Source organism: Mytilus californianus, unplaced genomic scaffold (assembly GCF_021869535.1).
Source record: "Mytilus californianus isolate M0D057914Y unplaced genomic scaffold, xbMytCali1.0.p SCAF_9, whole genome shotgun sequence".
Lineage (NCBI taxonomy): Eukaryota > Metazoa > Mollusca > Bivalvia > Mytilida > Mytilidae > Mytilus > Mytilus californianus.
The window spans coordinates 2,498,589-2,521,001 of NW_026262745.1; positions in this window are offsets into that span (position 1 = coordinate 2,498,589).

The window sequence follows — 22,413 nt, forward strand, 5'->3', positions numbered from 1 at the left end:
ACGAATGCCTATAATTGCGTACATCCACTCATTGGAACTTTGGTGGATAGATGTCTCATTGGCAATCATACCACATCTCTTCATTTTTGAATTGTTCAAGCTGCTACGGAAAGGAAAATTCTGATCTTTTTCTTGACATTGATGGACGACGTCAAACTAGTATCTATGAGAGACGTGACATCTTTTTTATTTTCCAACTTCCTATTTCTCAATTATGGCATACGCCCTGTCCCATTGTATGGCTTTTACACATCTGAAATCATACGTTCCAAGAGTTTACATGGAGTTCATTATGTACAAGGAGTATGCATAAAACTCCTTTATCAGGGTTATACGGCGGAAAGGCTGCAATCAAAACTATACTCATTTTACTATCAACTACACGAATTTTTTCGTTGCTGTGTATGTTTCTCAACTCATGAGTGACATGTTTTTGTGGTCGTAGATCTTGCTACACACAAATACGTCGTTTAATTGGTAAATGTTCTGGTTTTTTTTTACCTCCTATTATGATATTAATAATTGTGCCTGAGTTCGTACAGCTGCTGTTGATTGCATCTCGACATATTCCTACCATTTTGAAATATTCTTTCTTGTTTCTTTTGGAGATCATGCGATTTCCTCAGTTTTTCTCTGGTAGTAGCAGAAGAAAAATTTGTGTTTTAATCTTGTTGAATTTGAGCGATAACTCTTCTTTAATACTAAGTACAGAGGAAAGAAGGGTATAACAGTGTATAATTGGCAGCGATTACCGTAACTCACATGTATATTTAAGCTGACTTAAAACAACAGTAGTCTACCGGAAGTCCATTTAAATGACGAAGTCGATAGTATATTCTTCGATTTGAACTTACTACATTGACAAGATCAATATACGGGTTTTTTTTCAAATAAGGAAATTTTTGTACAAAAAACCAAGCTCTGAATCACCCGAGTTTAGAAAAGTTTTAATTTAAAACTGACTAAAACAATTTTGCAATTAACACTTCATTCCCTAAATGAACAGAACATTTATGCATTACCAAGGTAAAACTATGACGGACTCCTTGCTTGCGACAGGCACATTCACTTTCCACGGAGTTAATTATTTTTGACATCGCAACCCTTTGAATCTCAATCAGTGGGAAAATAAGGGAAAGTTGATTATAAACACAACACAAAATTATCAATTCTATCAAATTGATATCATGACAATAAAGACTCGAATACCAAAAATAATCAAAAATAACATCAATTTAATCTTTTATTAATTAGTCGGTTATGCCAATACGAAAGGTTTTAATGATAATTCTTAAACCTTTACTATTATGAAGCTGGGCGTGAAATACTTGTTTTATTATGAAATTCTGGCAGATTGAATCAAATTTCCACAAAACATTCCTTGTGATATATAAAATAAAATTCAGTAAACGTTTTGACCAATTGGTTACATCTAAAGTATGCTGTAAATGTTTTTTATTGATGAAAATAGTAAATCGAAATCGGACACTTCACTGCAGCCATGCGCATATTATATGGAGAATATCTGTGAAATGTATACTTTAAAAGAAGTCACCGGCGTAACATCCCCATCGAAGAGAGAAAACAAAAGTCAACGAAATAGCGTCTAAGCTTATTATGAAGACCAGCAAGAAAATTCATGATACATGGAAAAAGAATAGAATCACTTTTGACAAGGCAAGTTGGGGTAAATACATCATTTGTATATTTTAAAGAATCAGAAGTATTTACCGAGATTTTGAGAATTTGTCGTCCAAATATCTGAAGGTATTTGTATAAATATCGGAAGTGGTTTGATCGTCTTCATATTAGCCAATTAACAATAATTCATAACTGTAAAAGAGCGACGAAAGATTCCAGAGGGACAATCAAACTCATAGATCGAAAACAAACTGACAACGCCATGGCCAAAAATATTGGAATAAAATTGAATACGCTAAAGGATTTTACAATCATTGAGAGCAATGCAATATGAATAACAGTATTTTCTGAAAACAGTATCTTTATTTGCTGTTTAAGGTATTGTTATACCGAATGTAAAATTTAAACATGCATACAGAATACCAGAAATTTGTGAGTTTAGTCTCCCGTTGTTTCTTTGTTTATGTTAATATGGCCTTGTCGATATTGTAGTCCTGGAAATATTGTTTGGATAAAAATAAAATAGTGATACGCATAAGTACCCAAGACTCAGTAAAACTCACTGCAAATCAACCTTGTTTCTAAAAGATTGCGGATGCATGTTGCTTCTATAACCCCCTCCCCCGGCAAATGTATGAACTGAAGTTTCTCAAATAAACTTTTTCATATTAACCGGAGACAAAATGTTTAGATAACCCCAAGCTTAAAGACGTTTGAATTGGTTTTTGTTATTTCTCATTTTGTTTCTTTTCTTTGAAATTCATTTCTAATGACTTATTCACTAGAATCGATGCCTGTTGAATCTTCATTACACTGATGAGAATTAAGTGTTGACAGAATATAATCAAATTTTCGTGCTAATTGAATTTCGTGTATTTTATCAAATTTATTAGCCAGGGTACCATCGGGTTGATTTAACATTGCATGATATATTATTTAATTTGTATGAAATGTATTTCTCCATATGTTAGCAGTACTTTTAGCTTTATAATTACTTACTTCTGTTTCTACGACGTCATTTGATGTTCAACATGGAATGGTATCTTCGACGTTCAATAACAATTAAAAGTTATATATACCGATATTAGTACATGTGACAATTTTTTAATGTCAAATTATATGAAACTAAGGAAAAAAATCAAACCTGTTGTTTGTTGATAACGAAATAAATGTAAAATTAATATGACTGTGCACGACAACACAATTTACCATTTTCCCAATAGTCAAACACATCATCCCAACAGTTATCTTTCATATGACTTTACAAAATATTAACCAACTTATTAAAGTACAATATTTGATTTAAATACGAATGATGCATGTTTATATTAAATAGCTTCTGGAGTCGTGTTTTGGTGTAAATTTTGAAGCTGTAAAGTATATATGAACAATAAGACCAACACAATGAAATGGCACATTATTGGTAATTTGGAAGATTTTTGAAAGCATAATTATATAAAACCTAAAAAGGCTTCGTTGTAAATTCAATAGTGAAACCCCCGAGATCATGTTAAATATTTGATTAATGTTAGTATATCTAATAAAGAATATATTCTGATTTCATTTGTTATTTATTTCCAAACGTTTTTAAAATTATTGCAAATGTTCATTTTTCACTGTTACTTTGCTCAGGAAAATTATGGTATGTACAAATTGTATAATATATGATTACATGTTGTGTGAACGACATTAAAAAAAGTTCTTCCAATACTGTAATTGTAAAGACCAGCAAATGGCTGAATGATTCTACGTTTTTTTGATAAAAAAAAAAGCTTTCACAAAACACAAAATTGGTATTTCAACAGTGAAATAATGAAAATGGTTCTTTTTTTTAACCCTGAGAGGACTTTTCTTACTACAAAATTTGATATCTCGAATTTTAACACTGATGTTCATACTTCAAATTGAAAATAAAGAAATGGTGCGTTTTGAAATAAAGAAAAAGCTTTTAATTTGAGATCTTGAGAAAATTTGACAGTAACGAATTATTTGTTAGTCCATATTATTATGTCTTCATTTCAACAACCCGTTTACTGCAGCTTAAATTAATTATAATATCAAGCAATCATCGCGTTTGAATATCACAATTTTATGAACGGTATTGATATCTTTGTTTCTAATTCTTGACTTAATATCTTTAAAAACGTTCGCATGTTCTTATTCACAGATAGTTTAAACATATTTTATTGTCCAAAAACATTGACAATAGGATTAGACACAATTTTTGCAACTTAGAACGTCTTCTCCATTACATACAAATAATAAATAACCGAACAAAATAAAATACATGATAATAACATTATTAACAATATTAATATGGAGACATGAAATTAACAAGAATTTAAACGACATGGCTCATCGATTTGTAAAAGTCGAGTTGACCGTAAATTTATTTATGATAGACCTAGTAGGTTGTTTTAAATTTGGAATAAATATTCACTCAAAAGGTAAGTTACTATTTTAAAGCAATTAAATTAAATTGTTGTTGTCAACTGATGGGATTTCATATATAAATCAAATTGATGATCCATGTCTTTAATTATATTCTTTTTATTCACAGATAACAGTCCGCAAGAAGACATATGTATATATATCACCCTACCGGAACACATTATTCAGAACTCAAAGCAGACCGGTCTTTGCTCTTATCGATAAATGGTGTGTGTTTAGTACAGAAGCAGCAAAGACAAGTTTAAACATCTTTGATTTGACCAGATCGGAGATGAAACACAATATCATCGGCACTCGGGGCAAGAACGCTTCCAAGACATAATCGTGAGAGTTAATCAGTAATTATGAAAATAGTGTTATGTCCATATATATTGATGTATTGAAATGAAAATGTTACAAAATTTATCTCAACAAAGGAATTCACCAGAATGATCCCGAACCCCTTCAAATTCAATCATCACTAGGTGTATGATTGTATTACCAATGTTTTTTTGCAACTGGTCGCGCTAAGCTTATGTTTTTACTTGCAGAAGGACAGTCTATTTGAAGATATGTGAGATAAGGATGATTGCCGTTATTATTATTATCACTGATTTCTAATCACCTATTAGTGTCACCAAACGGATATGCAAAAGAACTGAGTGTTTGACTGAGTAGTTGACAATTCATAGCATTCATATATGCTATTGCTGAAGTTTATTGATATATCGGTTACATCATTATTCTGCGTAAACACTTTCTAATTATGAGATTAATAACAAACGTGAATTATAAATATATTATGTAAAGAATAAAACATACTCATCCTATTTTTACTTCCAACAAAATGATCATAACATACAGCTTTAAAAAAAAGAAATTCTTGATTTACGTGTGTATGTTTTACCGCTTCTTAGATTTACTATTTAATATAAAAATAAAAGACGTGGTATAATTGCCAACGAGACAACTAAGCACGTCTACTAGTTTGGGTAAATCATTCTTTACTATGAATCAGGGCAGGGCGTAAGAAGATACTTTCCTCACAGTCAAAAGAAATAGTTTACAACGCGTCAAAGTTTTTCGAGTCGCAGATTCAGCAACCGACGGCCACTTTATAGAGAGAACTGCAGAAGCTACCCTGATAGGCCCCACAAAAATTGCCATCTGAGGAATAATTACAAGTAAAAAGTATACTTAAACGTTATAGAATAACGACATATGCATATTTTCCATATGTTCGTGTTGCTTAGCCTTAGTTTTCTATGTTGTGTCATCTGTACTATTATTTGTCTGTTTGTCTTTTTATTTTTGGCCATGGTGTTGTCAGTTTGTTTTCGATCTATGAGTTTGACTGTCCCTCTGGTATCTTTCGTCCCTCTTTTTTCCAACTGCCGTAGTCATAGTTATACTTTCATATTCACAATTTCCAGAATTTGGCCTATTTATTTTTACATGTTTTTAAACTCCGTTTTACATGTAAATCAACGGCTGTGTTTCACTTTTTACTTTGCGAATACCAATATAGTGTTTACATATTTTAACCGGATCAATGCCCATAACTTGATACTTCATTGATGAGTTTATCCCAAAACACCTGTCTATAGATGCATTGGTCTATGATAAGCGAACCGGTTAAGCCCCGCCCAGTGAAGTCAAATAAATCAAGTAATAACAGTGTCAATGTAAAAGTGTATTTTTTCCAATGAAGTAGGTGTACTAAGAATCATTATTTGGCCCCTGAAATTTAAAAAATATACAAAATTTTCAAGACTCACCACCGGGTTTGTACTTACATCAGCAACACGATAGGTAAGACATGTAGATCAGGATCTGCTGATGATCCCGATATTTGAAGGGTCTGTGTTGCTCAGTCTTTCGCTTTTTATGTTGTGTTTTGTGTACTTTTGTATGTCTTTTGGTCGTTTTTTGCAATTGCATTGTTTGTTTCCTTTCGACTTATGAGTTTGAATTTCCCTTTAGTGTATTTGCCTCTCTTTAAATATTATCCCGTCACTATGAATAGTGATATTTCAGGCTTATGTTTGATAATTATCCGAAGAATGTTATTTTGTAGTTTTATAATACTTTTGGATTTTCAAATTCACGAAATGATTGTAATTGCCCAGTAAGCATCAGTTATTAAGCAAGGGGCCAAATAGTTTCCTCATCATACTTTTCCCTTTGTAAGCGGCACTTTGGTTTCAGAAGGGATTTCTTTTACATACATTCTATAATGATCTATATAATGAAAATTATGAAATATTCTTTGCATTCAAATAGTTATATGTAGAAGTAATCGCGTTTGAATCGAAGATTCTATATATGTTCGTGTTTTTTTTGTAAAAATAATATGGTGCTCACCTGAACTTATAAATATGCCATAACATTTTCTCATTAATATGACTCTTAGACAGTGTGTTTTTCTCGTGTTCATGTTTTCATTCTTTGTAATTAAAATATACTGTGTATTTATTCTTGACAAAAAACAAGTACGGGTTCGCAAAAGAAAAAATCCAAGAACAAAGGAAAAGCGCTTTTATTGTGTGTGGTTTTTTTTTATCTCAACGTCACGATGCAGTTTTCAACTTGGAGCATATTCTCACCTCTCCAAAGTTCAGGTTAAATTAATTCTTTCGAAAATGCCTGCAAGTCAGAAATATTACAGTTGTTTTCACTCGTTCCGCTGATTGATAACGTGAAGTTCTATCAGTTTTTATGGACTACACTTTTTTGAATTTACCTTGGAGTTCGGTATATTTGTTGCATTTGTTTTCGAGACGGTCCCTAGCACTTGTTTGAGCGGTATTATTTGCTAGATGTTAATTTCACTTCATCTGTGCATTTAAGAACAAAGCTGTGGGGTATAACAAACAAGTTATAATTTATTTATGGGCTTTCCTCATCCACTTCAATCATTTTCACAGACTTATTTATGTCTACCTTTTTTCAATCAGACACTAAAGAGTAAACACGGTGGCGCTATGTCTATATGTCCTTGATATTCGTCTTTACTAAGTTCCAACCAATGTAAGCATATTTGGTCATTCACGGATAACTACAAACAAAACGTCATTTAATAATGAGAGCAATAACTGTTAATCTCGCCGCATTTGTAATGTCTCATCCTATTTAGATTCCATTAAGAATGACTTCTGGGAAATGTTGATAGATGACACAAAGATATGATAGGTTTTGCGATGGCGGATTTAATTTAAAGTATTGTTATCGTGGATGGTCTATTTTTAATGAAAAGTCATTAAAAATACATCGACAACCATACCATTAAGACCTTAATTACGTCTATGTGTCTGGAAGAGTTGAACAAGGCATTCCTAATCTCCATGCATTTAATACTTATTATTGCTTTCTTAAAGTAACCAACGACTATCAAACGTTTAATAACGTTTTCAATCGGAGATGAAAACCTTTTCGCAATAGACAGCTTGTTATTTCAACAAAGAGACAAAAGATGACAAAGGGATAATCTAAATTCACAAGTCGAAGAGCAACTTGACAAAAAAAAGAAAAAAAAACAACGAATAGACAAGCAACAGTCAACAAAAAACTTTATGGAAAATTAAAGACCGAGCAACACGAATCTTATCAAAAACCTAGAATGATCTTAAACAGAAGTTTCATTCGGTGATTTCACAATCCTAAAAAGAGGATGGTATTGTTGCTACGACATTTGGAACATATCCGCGGTCATCTATGAAATAGATATTCCATAACGGTGAACCAACTCACGATACTGTCCTTAAACTGTCAAAGGGATGACTTCATCGTTACCACTTGGAATATTTGATTTAATAGCTTCCTCTAAGCAGCAACCATCAAGAAGGAAATCATGATTGGAATGTTCATAATTGGAAACCAAACATTATCTGTTTGTTGATAAGTTTTGTCTTCAATCGACCCCATTGTCGGTTCATAGATGTAAGATAAGATATAAGACAAACTAGAATGTATCAAGCGTGTTATTTGTTTATGAGTATGCTACATACTTCAGCCCTTTGTTTTTGTCTTTTCAATTGCTTTATATTTTGCCTTTTATAGTTACTGTGAGGTTTGGGTATTGCTCATTGTTGAAGGTCGTACGATGACTTATAGTTGGTTTCATTTACTTAATTAAGACTAAGACGGTTACCTGTCTTATACTGGATACTGGAAGACTATAATAATATGAAAATCAAAATGACAAACATTACAAAGAATATTCTAGCAAATCTTTAAGAGAAAAAAAAACAGGCAAATAAAAAAATCGAAAAACACAACTATAATATTGAAAACTCAACCTTAGGTAAAGTTAACCTTTGTTTAAATTAATTATTGGTTAAGAAATGAAAAAGCACCCGTTGTATTGCAGAATCAACTATGAAGTTTTAATCTTATTCACACGAATCGTGAAATGTTAGCATCGAACACGAGGGATTTTCAATCGTGGAGTATCACTTTCTTTGCACAGTACTGCACAAGATCTTTCTTAACTATAAGTGTATATGAAGATTGTAGGCATGCAACACACTGAAATGACAATACTATCGATTAGTCAAGGTGAGTCTTCAGTTGGATACCTAAAATGAAAATCCACTACCTTTTTATACTAACAAATGATAGACGAATGCACATTCATTGTCCCATTTCCCACTGAAATTTTACATATGTTTTTATATTTCAATTGACTGAATCACAAGTATTAGCCCTGTTGAAAAAATCTAACCCATAAAAACCCATGTCCCACTTTACTTCAAACTATACAAAAAAATATCACAACAGTAGGTCCAGTCCAAGAGCATGACTACTAATAAACTCATTGAATTCAACAGTATTCTACGAGACGAAAAAAACATACCACGTCATGAAATTATTATATATGAATGAACAAATTTTGAACTTTTTGTCATCTCATTCAGGTGTTTATCTCTGATCATATCTATCGTATCGTTTTGATTCTTATAATATTATTTGGTGTCATTTATCCAAAACCATAACTCATATCCTTCTTCAAGTATTTTACTTTGGTATATATAAATGATTTTCACATAGTTGCACAGAATTGTACACATTTGTGTAAATTTGTAAAGTTGAGAGTGTTGCTAAAAACAAAGCACCAACTTACACTTTTCAGAACTACAGCATATTGCAATTTGTAGTATTTTAAGTTCGGTTAAAAATACGTTTTCTACAGTTTGCAGAATCATAAAAAGGGAATGAGTATATTCCGAGTAATACATATATTCTGCTCTTTGGTCGGTTTGTTGTCTCTTTGACACATTCCCCTGTTTCCTTTCTCAAATCTAAGGAGGCACTCATATATAAGATCCTGATTCGATAATAAACAAACAACAGGCTTCATATTACCAAACTATTTATATAATGTTTTATTTTATAAGTTTCACAGTACTCTTTAAAAATGCTTTGCTATTTTCCTTCATTTACAAAAGCTTGCTGGAGGAAGTCCATAAAAACATTACACAAATAATAAGAAAAATTGCAAAACGAACCATCAAAAACCGGGATGACCTCGTATAATTCTAAAGGGTGAGCAGTTAGTTGCACTCGTCATGATCTAACGACAGGTATAATTGGGTGATAAGTCGCGTTCATACAATTATTTTTATAATTGAATTTATTTTATCGTGACAAAAAGATATATTTTGCTACCCAGACTAAAATATTCTTAAAATAAATATTTTTGAATCATTATCAAATACAACACATTTGAAAAACACATAAATATGTTATTCTATTTCACGTTACTTCTCTTCTGTAACACCAGCCAAATCTGCATAATACCTATATGTAAATAATATCGTAGTTAAATCGTGTTAAGAACGCTCAATAAATATTTTCATTTTGTAAATCCTTTACTCATACGCTTATATTTATTACTATTAAGGATCCATTATATATTTCTTTATTATTGATTATAGGTCCAAATAAGATACATACGATCCATCGCCATGGTCTGTTTGTCTGTTTTTTATTGTCCCCTTGGTATAGTCTCCCTTTCTTAAATAGATATTGATACCACATAAATATGCTTTTCACTTGTTAAACATTTTAGGCTGCCCTGACAATAACCAAACACAAGCATATCAAATAAACCGGTGACCTCTCATAGGTATAATAAAAGAATGAAATGTCATACATCGGTAATAAAAATACTCGACGCATGACTGCGTTGCTCATAAAAAGAACTTTATCATTGACTACTAGCACAGTCTCTACTCTCTATCAGCATGTGTTAATCCGCCTTGTTCTATGTAAATCGCTTTTACGTGTTCGGAAACAAATAAATGAAACAATTAAGTGGGTAGAATTTGTAATATCTCGGGTGTCAGGAAGCCATTAAACGTCTGGATGCCGAGGTAGTATCATTCCAATTCATACTATTCTAAGACCTTGAACTGCTGTTTCACTTCTAATGTCTTAAAATTGTCAACTATGACAGTTTGGTTTAATTATAAAGTTTATCTGACTGAGCTGCATTAATTGATATACTTTCACAAACAAAAATTCAAACAGTGGCAAAAGTTACTTGTATTTTCTGATATTTACATGATGGGTTATACATATTATTAGTTACATAGTGTGCTAGTGACCTAATACGGTATATATGGGGTCAGTAAATTCCATATGGGGTGAGAGCGAAGCTCGAATCCCCATATGGAATTTACTGACCCCATATATACCGTATTACGTCACTAGCACACTATGTAACGAATTTATCTTACCGACTATCTTAACGTGTGAAATTTTGACTAGTGACCTATCAAAATGAGCAAGTCTTCAATACCGTTAGCATTAGTAAACTACTTCCATTGATCCTACAAAAACAGATGCCAACAGTAAATTCCATATGGGGTGAGAGCGAAGCTCGAATCCCCATATGGAATTTACTGACCCCATATATACCGTATTACGTCACTAGCACACTATGTAACGAATTTATCTTACCGACTATCTTAACGTGTGAAATTTTGACTAGTGACCTATCAAAATGAGCAAGTCTTCAATACCGTTAGCATTAGGAAACTACTTCCATTGATCCTACAAAAACAGATGCCAACAATAACAACTTGTTAGGTTTAAATGTGTTTTATGAATTTATTTCAATCTTCATCATCAATTTCTTCGTCTGTTGAAACCTTTAAGATTTTTTCTCAGTACCGTTTTGTTTTTATAAAGGGACGTAACACCACTACTAACCGTGTATGAAATAAGCCCCGCCTCCCTATTAACCTAATATGGTATATACACGGTCTCCACGCGGACGCTTTTAACCAATCATATTCCTAGAAATGTATAGGAGGTAAGATAATGATGCATACATGTTAAATATTATTAGTTGATCAACATGTGTATTGAATAATGAAAATGCATAAGGGATATGTGAGGTAAATGTCAATGGGACAACCACTCAATGACAAAATAAAGACGTATAGGCGACAACATAAAGTTCTAATTAGTAGACACTTGTCTTCACAATATGGCAAGCTGTAAATAGATCTGCATAAATTGTAAATAGATTTTTTTGTAGATTTAAAGGAAATCATCAGATCTGTAATTTTAACACTTTAAAATAATTTTCAAAATATTGAATAATTGGAATATCTTAACAGGGAAAAGCAAATTTGAACCCTTAATTTATAATTGTCAATTGTAAAAACAAAATATACTCAATTTTAAATTCTTGTACATTTTGTTTTTTTGTTTTTTTTTTCAAATATACATAAACATTATTTCCAAAAAGATACAGAAGATACTAAAGTCAATCACAGTCAAAAGTCACAAGTCAAAGAAAGATGTTAATACCATGGACAAAGAGAAAACAAACCAAGATCTAAGCAACACAAATCCGTCAAAACCATGATCTCAGTTGCTCCAAAAGTTTCAATAGATCCTGCTCCACAAGTAGTACATGTCGTGTTACACTCCAGTGATAGGTCGAATTCGGTAATGTCAAAATCGAGAAATGTTTTAGCTACAACAATTAGAACAGTTAAAAAAAGATCCATGTCATCTGTGACACAGGTATTCCATTACGGTTAACCAAATCATCATGGTGTCCGTAAAGCACATGAAGGGAATACTTTTTTGTAACATTTAGATCTATTGGTTCAAAACTTTTTGTAACCATCAACTTTCTATCAAAGAAACCATTGTAGCGAACGCAAGCTCTGGAATGGAATATCGTATCAATATGGAGATATGTATTCCATATGCAGGCGCAACTGGGATTTTGCTTCATAGAAATAGAACGTTAACAATAGGAAAGCTATTCATAAAACATCCTACAAAGCGAGACTGACACACCTTTAAAGAAGGTGTTTTGCTGTCGGATGACAGAAGTCCAATGTTCAAGATGTGCTCCAGATACTGTAGCTACAACCCTTCCTCAATTCCTCGATTGTGACATCGTCGGATTAATCTTATCATCTAATTTGTAGTTACTATGAGCAACACGACGGTTTTGATGGTTTCTTTTCTACATGTGCATTTGATTATATATTAATATATACATTTGTATATATAGTTCACTTCATTTTTCCAAGTATGTCCATATTCCTATATCCATTCACATGTTTTCGTTTGAATAAAAAAAAAACAATAGAGATGATGTACTAGCATTTGACTAGTATACACTGTGATAAAATCTCAATCGTCTTAACTCTAAGAACAATTTAAGAAAAGCATACTTAATACACTGGATTAAATCAGCAAGACATAATTTAAATGGGGAATATCATGTTAATCAGCCGGACTTGATGACTTGAATAACAAACTAGCATCATAAAGCATCGTATTGGCGAATTTTGAGTTATACCTCCCAAAAAAAAAGGAAAAACAAAAAAAATATTTTTTGCAATATTTGGCATTCAAACGCAGGAAAAGAAAGTAAGAGATGGACATTCAAGAAATATAATTACAACTGTAAAATAACATGTTTTATTAACATGCAGCTGGCTATGATCATTTAGAGAATGAAACGCAAAAAGTGGTAGAAATGTCAAGTCTATTATGATTAAGTTAATCTTACAATGATTACATGTATAACCAATCTTCATCTATAAATACAGAAAAGTGCTAGGCATTCACGAAATTTAAAAGCGTTATAATAATTTTAATTACTAAGAATGGGTCGATACCAATGCTGATGGACTGAGGGCATCATCAGATCATGTCAATAGTCACATGATTAAAAACAAACGTTTTTCAAATTATCCGTTGATAAAATCAGAAATTATCAGAAAAGTAAGGTTCAACTTTTGGGATAGAACCTCCTGCTGAAGGTAAATTCAGAAAAGCGCGTCGGACGTACGTTTAAAGTGTTAATCTCATTTCTGGAATTAAGTTCAATAACCCCACCTTTCATCAAACTTTGTAAAGTATAAATTATATAGGAGTTTATAAGAAAAAAGTCCTAAGTGAGTATAACTTTATAGACTTTATTTCACATTATTTGTTATTGATGTAGTGATAAAAGGATCTATGATTTGTTTTATATATCAGAACTGCTATTATTGCAAATATGGATTATTGATATTGACTGTAGGAATAACTGATTTTGTTTATCAAAAATCTATTTTCAGTAATAACTTACAATTGTTACAAGTTTTAATGGAACTCACTTGAATGTAAATAGTCCAATTTTAATGTCGTAAAAGCCAAATGAATGACAGTGGAACCATTTAGAATGTTATCAGGTTTTCTTGTCTAATAAAATATAGAAATGACCTTATTTGGCAACACTGACGTGTAATTGAATGTTTTGGCTCGACCCTACCTTAAAATGGCTAAATGAGAAGCACGAGCTTTTTGTAGAGAATTAATACCAAACGCCTTTTCTCAATCAATTAACGTCTAAAATAATTAATTTCAGAAATGCTATATTACAATTACAGCATTCAAATAAAACATCAATGTGTGTTACTAACTACATGATAATAATAAGGTCCACATCATTCTGATACCACACAGCCATAAATACAACTATATAAAATGAGTTAACAGGCGGTGAACCGGATGTTAAACAACATTATGAATACTATTCTTGAGTATTAAGGGCAGACAACAACTTCTAATGTATGTAGGCTTATCAAAATGATTGATCAAATATTGTTTTGTTTCTGAATCTGATTACTATGTAAGTTTTGTTCTTCGTTAATGCATTATTTATGTTTTGTAATAGAAATGCATTTAAAAACATTTGTAGATGTAAAACGCAGTAGATGTAATCAAAAATATGCAGTGACATTTTAACTGAAATAGATGTATCTTGCACTTTTCCGTCAACATCAAAGAGTAGATTGTTAAATCATTTTACATTTAAGGCGACTTTAGTGATTAATTACTTCTGAATTCTTATCTAGAACAAAAAAATATTATGTGAAAGCTAATCATTCAGATTGATCGCTGAAATATCTATCCATCTATATATCGATCAATTATAGATCGATTTGTAAATCTGCCGATCTATCAATCGACCGATAGATTGATCGACATACAGTTCATCTGCTCCTAACACTCTTTGTATGTGTATCATGTTCAAAGAAAAGACGAAAGCTTTGAATGGAGACAAATTGTTTTTGAACAAGTACTTAATTCGTCTGTCAGAAATTATTTCCCTTTTATTAAGTGTCCGGTGGTGAAACGCATTGTAAGACTTAGGTTTGCAATCGGTTAACATGTTGTATGACATGTATTATTGGCAAGCTGAATGTTCTAGACAAACCTTTAATTTGTTTTTAATTTCCGGTTTACTATACTATTTATACCTAAATGACAAAATAACAACGAAGAAACCTCCATGGTGATATTGTCAAATCAGATACTAACGCTTTTATGTTTCGTTTAGCAACTTGTTTGTGTACCTTAGCGTTACATATAATGTTATTGCTTTATATATGATGGATTGATATCGCAATAACATGCATCGAATTCATGTAACTTTCAGAGTCATATAATTAAATGCTTAGTAAGCATGTCAAAGATAAAAATGTTGTCCCATAAAATTAAAACACTAAAACAATCGGAAGATTTTAATAGTTGTCTGGTCATGTAAAACATTTTGAAATCCTTTCGTAAGAACATGCAAATATAACATAAAGATTGTTACAATGGGGTAACATACAATATAATATGCTTTGCTTTTTACGAAAGTCCATAGGGAGCAACAGAGATTCATTACCTGAAGTTTGCAGTCGAAATTCAATATCCAAAGTAGCCAATCAGCAAAATATTTAGTGTTTTAACTCATTCAGGCTAAATGGTCTAAAATGAACCGAGCAAATGATATGTAAATAAGGTTATGGCCTGTTAACTTGTTGAAGCAATAAAACAAATTTATATTTAACGGAGCACGAGGTTTTTGGTGCTCTTTGTTTACAGACATTGTTGGTCGAAGCTCTTGAAATTTCGGAAAGTTGATATGTGGTTTCATGGGATAGTATATGTTGGAAAAAGCGGTCCGGATTTATTTTGTGCAGTTTTTCTGATATTAAATTAGAAAAAACATTCACCGTTTACTAATTATAATTAATAAGTTAGATGGCATTTGCGTTACGTTGGGAACAACATATATACATACTTGAATATAAAAAGGATATGTGGGGTAAACGTAAATGAGACAGCAATATAACGGCAAAAATAACCAAAAGACATCAGGAGGGCCATGTTTTAAAAGTTACAGGTCAAGTTACTGTCAATTCCAGATCACTTTTTACAAAACAAAATAATGAACAGAATTTCAAGTCACAGGATTATTTCTAGTTTTCTTAGGGTTGCCCTTCTCGTGTTATAAGCATAACGTTCAATTATCTTTCCGAACTGTTTTCCAATTTTACCTTATGATGGTTATTATTGACAATAATTCGAATGTTTTCAGTTTTAGTTCAGGATTTAGGAAATTTGTTTATTGCTTGCTTATATTTCATTGACAATAATAGTTTACTAGTATTTACTTAAAATCTCTATAATATTTGACTAATAAGGATATTACACTTCGGATCTTGTTTATGTTTACTCTGGTAAAGAATCTCTTATATCGGATATCAAATTTTTATTCAAAATAAAGGATTTCGAATCTCGAAGCTCATGTTTCAGATAATAAATCTCGAATGTCTAATCATTAAGAGACTGGTTATTGATAAGCTTCTTGATTGCCATATCATAATCACAGGGTCAAACATTTGCCAATATATTTGTCGTGTCTTGATTACTTTATAACTTATTTTGTTACGTGGGGTGATAAAATGACAATTTATTTGACAATCTAATGCAAAACTTTGTTTTCGGTATTTGTCGTTTATTTCAGCTCTTCAATACTTGATTAGAGTTTGTTGTGTACTGTCCTCTGTGATGAGCAAAAGCTAAGGTCATATTGCAAGCTCTTTAATCGAATGGAAGCAGTTGATACAAGATCAGACCTCAACACCAAATAATAAAACAAGCAATGATGATTAATAATTCCTGACATGTAGAACTACGTGGTTCTTCATACTATAATCGGTTAATACGTTCAAGGCATAATCTATCAAGATTTGTGTCTTAGTGATAATATACATGTATTTCTATCATATGCCAAATATTTTGTATGACATTTGCTTTTCAAACTATCGTCTGAATCTGAAATATCGAAATTTGTTTGCATTTTTGTTTCAATTGATGTATTAAATTAAATTTGATCCTTTGTATATTAGCTTCGAATTGAAATTTAATATCATGAAACTTCAGTCGGTCTTTTCTTCGAATTTGTTACGTCGACTTTGTGACAAAAAAATTACATTCCTTCTGAAGCAATTTACCTGAATCTGCATTTTGCAGAAATCGTAACTGAAATTCTGTCTTAAAGTATTCTTACTTTTTAAATCAATCGATTTTTTATCTGACAAACAGGAATCGAGGTAATATTGGTTTGTCAACAGTCAATGTTAAATCAATGAATTCGATTTTTCTTTTTTTCTTTTTAGTTATTTTTATTCGAGCACATTGATGAGTCTTAACGAGCGTTTGTCCAACTAAAGTGTTATCCAGATTTTAAACACCGACTAACTGATAGGTTTATGTTTAGACAAAACTAATTTATATTAAATGAATTTTACATTTATGATATTCCAAACGTCTAGCTAATTTTACAGATATGATAAAAAGAGAACAAATTGTAGTTATAAAATGTTCCCCATGATTTATCAATATTTGCTATACTCTTCATATCAGAAGACATCGATCTATGCAAGGTCATTTACACTTCTTCGGAAAAAGGAAACTAAACACTTAGGTGAAATTAATTTGTTTCATTATTAATTTGAAATTCCAGGAAGTTATGTAGCCTGGCCGTTAAGATTGCTGGTTTTATTACCTTTGGCGTGACTGATGATCTTTGGTTGCCTTGACACAATGAGGTTTGTATTTAATTAAAATTCCATAATTGTTGCTACTAACCCCTAGAGTGTTATTAATCTAACCGACCCTAACCATAGGTTAGTTTCAAGGTTATTTGGTTCATTATTTATCAAACAGCTTAACAATGATTATGCAGAGAAAATATGTGTTTTGGAGAGAGATACTAAATTAACATTTCAGATGTCGTTGATCTGAGCAAAATGTTAAGTTGCATTAGAAAATGTCTTTTACGTGATTTATTTTTCCTTGCTAATAATTATAGATCAGGAAAGAGTTCATAGGCGTTTACCTAGAAATACTCAAAAAGTTTGAACAAAAACCTACCACTTTACGTGGAATAAAGGTTGTGTAACAGTTGCTTAGTTTCAGTACAGTACATGAAAACATGATTTATCTATCTATTACAAGCAGTTGCAATTGCTTTTTTAATACACGTTATTTTGACTCTGGTGGATAGTTGTCTCATAGACAATAATACCACTTCTCCTATTTTTATTTTAGAGTATTCTTAGATTGGTACTTTGTGTCTTTTGTCTAGTTGTCTTTTTGTCTGTTGTGGTTTTGTGCTTCATGTCGAAATGATGAATCAAGCCTTTTGTAACTGTTTTTTTTTTTGTGTGCTATTATTCATATACCTATAATGTAAACTGACTTGTTAATTTCAACCAATTTCAAAAAGGTTACGGAGAATGTAAAAACGATAACGTCAGAGATAAGAAAGTGTAAGTGACTTCAATGTACCAGTTCGAACCTAAGTAATCGTAGATGAAAATTGAATAAATCAGGAACATGAACAAAAAGCTATAAATAGATAAGGCCAATTTAAACTTAATCAAATGAAGCATACAAAGTGGACAATCGAGTAAACTTAGTTAAATTCCAATAATGGATAAACAGAATGGTGATGCTGGAAACCGATGTCTCTGTTAATGAATATTTGTAAGCTGACGTCACAGCAATGGTTGTAAATCAAACTGATATAATGAAACATATATATGTATCTACCAATTAAGAAAGATTAATTTAAGGTAAACATATGTGTTTTAAAAACGACAATTAACGAAGCACTCAAGTGCACAGGTTTAATTTGTAATATTTCAATACGTCATCAACATGATCAAATAATTAACCCTGTACGTTCCAATTACAGATTTTACTACTTATTCGTGACCTATATCATATGTTTTTCCTGGTTATTTATTTTACCATTGATGAATTTATACTTGTTTTTCACTCCCTGTGTTATACAACTCGCAACATGCCTAACCATGATTTGTGAGTACTGTTTACAATATCTTAAGTAAACGAGGCTCTCATAATCCGATACATGCTGTATTGATGAAAAGTTACATTTGCGCTATTATAGTTTAATTCTAACTAAGTTGAAATGTTAAGATACTGTTTGTGTTATTTCTTTCATCAGATAAATGTAATAAAGTTTACTTCTTTTATCAGAAATATTGGTGATTCGTGCCTTCCTAACCAAATTATGTTATATCAGGAGGTGGGTTTATTAATTTGATCTTCAATGTTAACGAGTCAGTAACCTCTGCGTAACATTCACGTTATCAAGTATACATTAATTACCACGGTGTATCGACCGGATTATCTGTAACCCTGAATGCATGAGAAAGTAAACGATGCTCCAACTAATTTAAAATTGTATTTTCCTTTTAAATAATACGCCTGAGTGATTCTTATAAGCCCGCTTCCTTTGATGAGTTTTTAGTCCTGGATTTCTTGCTCTCAGTTTTGACCAGGAATGGTATCTAATGAAAACAATCTTCATATTAGGTATAATATTATTAAATCTATGAAATATCATTTATAGACAATCTCACATATGTGAAAAGAAAAATATAGATTCTTATGAGCAGATTGGACATTTTAGTGCCTATATAGGGCATTGGTTTGGTATATAGACCAAAAGGAAATGTGACGTACTGTCAGCAAGACACAACTAAGGTAGAGGTTAGGGGAGGGTTGGCGCCTTCAAACTAGTTTAACCCCGCCACATTCTGTATGTGCCTGTCTCAAGTCTGTAGCCTGTAGTTCAGTGGTTGTCGTTTGTTGCTGTATATCATATTTGTTTTTCGTTCATTATTTTGTACATAAATCAGGCTGTTAGGTTTCACGTTTTAATTGTTTTACATATGTCATATATGGACCTATTATAGCTGACTATGCAGTATGGGTTTTTACTTATTGTTGAAGGCCGTACGGTGACCTATAGTTGTTAATTTCTGTGTCCGATTTGGTCTCTTGTGGAGAGTTGCCTCATTGGCAACATACCACATCTTCTTATTTTTATTTATATGGGGCAATAGGCCTTGTTTTATATTCAATCATATATAAGGATAATAGCATTAACTTCTTAGGGTTCGACAGAAGATATTTTACCAATCCGCTATTGTATGATGCCTCATCACTGAATATGCTTCGTCAATGAATTCTAATAGAGGGTTTCTAGAGTGGAACAAGAACTCGAGACCCTTTACGAAATTAACAAAGAAGATGTTCTGTGTGTTAATCAATCTTAATTTTTTGTGTAGTATTTTATCCACCTGTTGTGTGTGAACGTCTTGTTTCGTCTTGGCTGTCTTTCTTCCTCCGACATTAGTTGTTTATTGTATCCTTGGTAGCTCCTCTCTATTTTAAATGTATGTTGTAACTATATGTATAATTTTGGTAAGTAAAATTAAAGCAACATTCTTGTATTCGAGGAGTGAACGTAATACTATGCTGACAAATCGGTTATAGAAAACAGTCAATGTAGCAATCAAATGTTGCCTTCTTATACTTCCTGACACTCTTATATAGACTCCTCGGCTGGATCAGAGTTTGATGGCTACTCAAAATTTTACCTTTTTTAGTAGTTAACATGCTTTGATAATTATTCCGTCGTATCCGATTAACCGTTATCATGCTTTTCTAGAAGACTGTCGTTAGTACCTTTAATTATTATATAGTATCAAGTTGTTTTAAGACTCTTTTTACTTTTAACAGAAATTTTGTACAATTAACAAAATCTCAATGCTTATTATAGCTACAATAGACCACTTTCAAGTTTGTTGCATTTCCGACAAAAACTTTGGTTTTAGTGAACATCATTCGTGTGTTTAGGGGCATCGTCACTTCCTTCCCATGTTGAGCAAGCGGTTGAAAAAATATGATGCTATATTGCACGAATTATTCGGCAAATTAAATTCTTATAATTGATAATCAGCACTCCTGTCATTCGGGAATTGTGATTAAGTACTTACGGAACACACATTGTTTCTAGTTTATCCTGCATAATGAGGATCACGAAGACGCTTGATGAACTTTAATAGTGCAAGGATACAGGTGGTCCCCTCTATCTGGTAAATGACGTCTTAAAGGCGCGCATAATTGAAGAACTTTTCCGGTGAAGGACATAACTCGAAAGTGGTCTATTGTAGTAGCAGCATGTTATCATTTTGTTTTAAAGTCTTTTAGCGTAATATTTCTAAACGGTTAATGAATACATAATATTTGCCAGGGTAGTTTTCCTATGGTTGCAATGATGATTTGTATAAAAGATATATTTTATGGTTTGTGAATTTAAATTTAGGGATAAAATTGCTGTCCTGTCGCCGCACCGATTGGTTATACCTGTATATTTTGAACATCACGTACATTATAATTGTGATACTATCCCATCATTTATTAATTCCCAACCTTCATATATATAGAAACTTTATCACAACATGTTTTTACACTTTCATTCATAATATATTCCATAGTGATGGATTGTTAGCTTCAGATTTTATTATTTTATTTTATTTTTAAACGGAGTGTTGGTTGTGTATGTGGGATGCTAATATATCAGACCAAATATAAAAAAGAAAAGACACTTCATGACTTAACACAACATAACGACCAAAAATGACAGCAATCTTGTTGTGAAAAAAACTGATTCATCACAAATATTTGTATTAACTGCACGTCTTCCGCTATAGTCCTTTCCGGTTCTATCTTCTGACATCTTAAAATTGCAAAAAGACATTTTCTGTATAATCATCTAAGAGATTTAGAGGCACTTGACACAAATAAAATAAATGAAACGTCAATCTATTAAACAGGTTTAAAATACAAGTGGACAGAATCGATTGTTACTGAAATTGAATGTGCTTAGAATGTATTCGTATTTGATTAATTTATAACCTAATAAAATCGGGGTAAAACAAAATTCTAAAAACTCGTAATAACATTTTCAGCAGGAGTAATTCACCATCAATCATGGAGGGCGTTTAGACGAATTCATTAATAACTTATTACTGGGATTACAGAAATAGAAAAAAAACATGGTTTGTAAGAGCTATTTGTGTTCGATGACGAGATATGTTTAAATTTTAATAGATTGCACCGGATGTACGAAAATGTACAAAGAGTTTTTAATAACTATTTTTTTGTGACTGTTAAAAGACTGAAAGAGGAAAGAAATGCTATCACAATTCAAAAATACGAATGATACTTGTAAATATGTTTACCTCTATGACGAACTTAAAATTGTTAGACAGTCTGAGAAATGACTCAAAAACAAATTACAAAAAAAAAAATGACTTGAAAAAAATGGGTACATATTGCAAAAACAAGCTATAAGTAGTTCAACTGTATAAACCCATTCAATAAGAGAATTTATTAATGACGAAAGGAAACTTTTTTTTCATTTTCTTTTTGTTTACCTACCATTTTAGGAAAATAAAGAGAGATCATTTACAAAGATGAATCAAACAACAAATTTGAGCTATTTCAATAAACACATATTTGTACTGAAAAAGGAAGACAGTTCCATGTCTAAAGGATATTTTTGCAGTTCCTGATTATCTATTGAAACATTGTACTATCACTTAGTCTATATGTACATTTTGTATAACATACATTAATATGGTCAAGTATATGGTAGCGTAT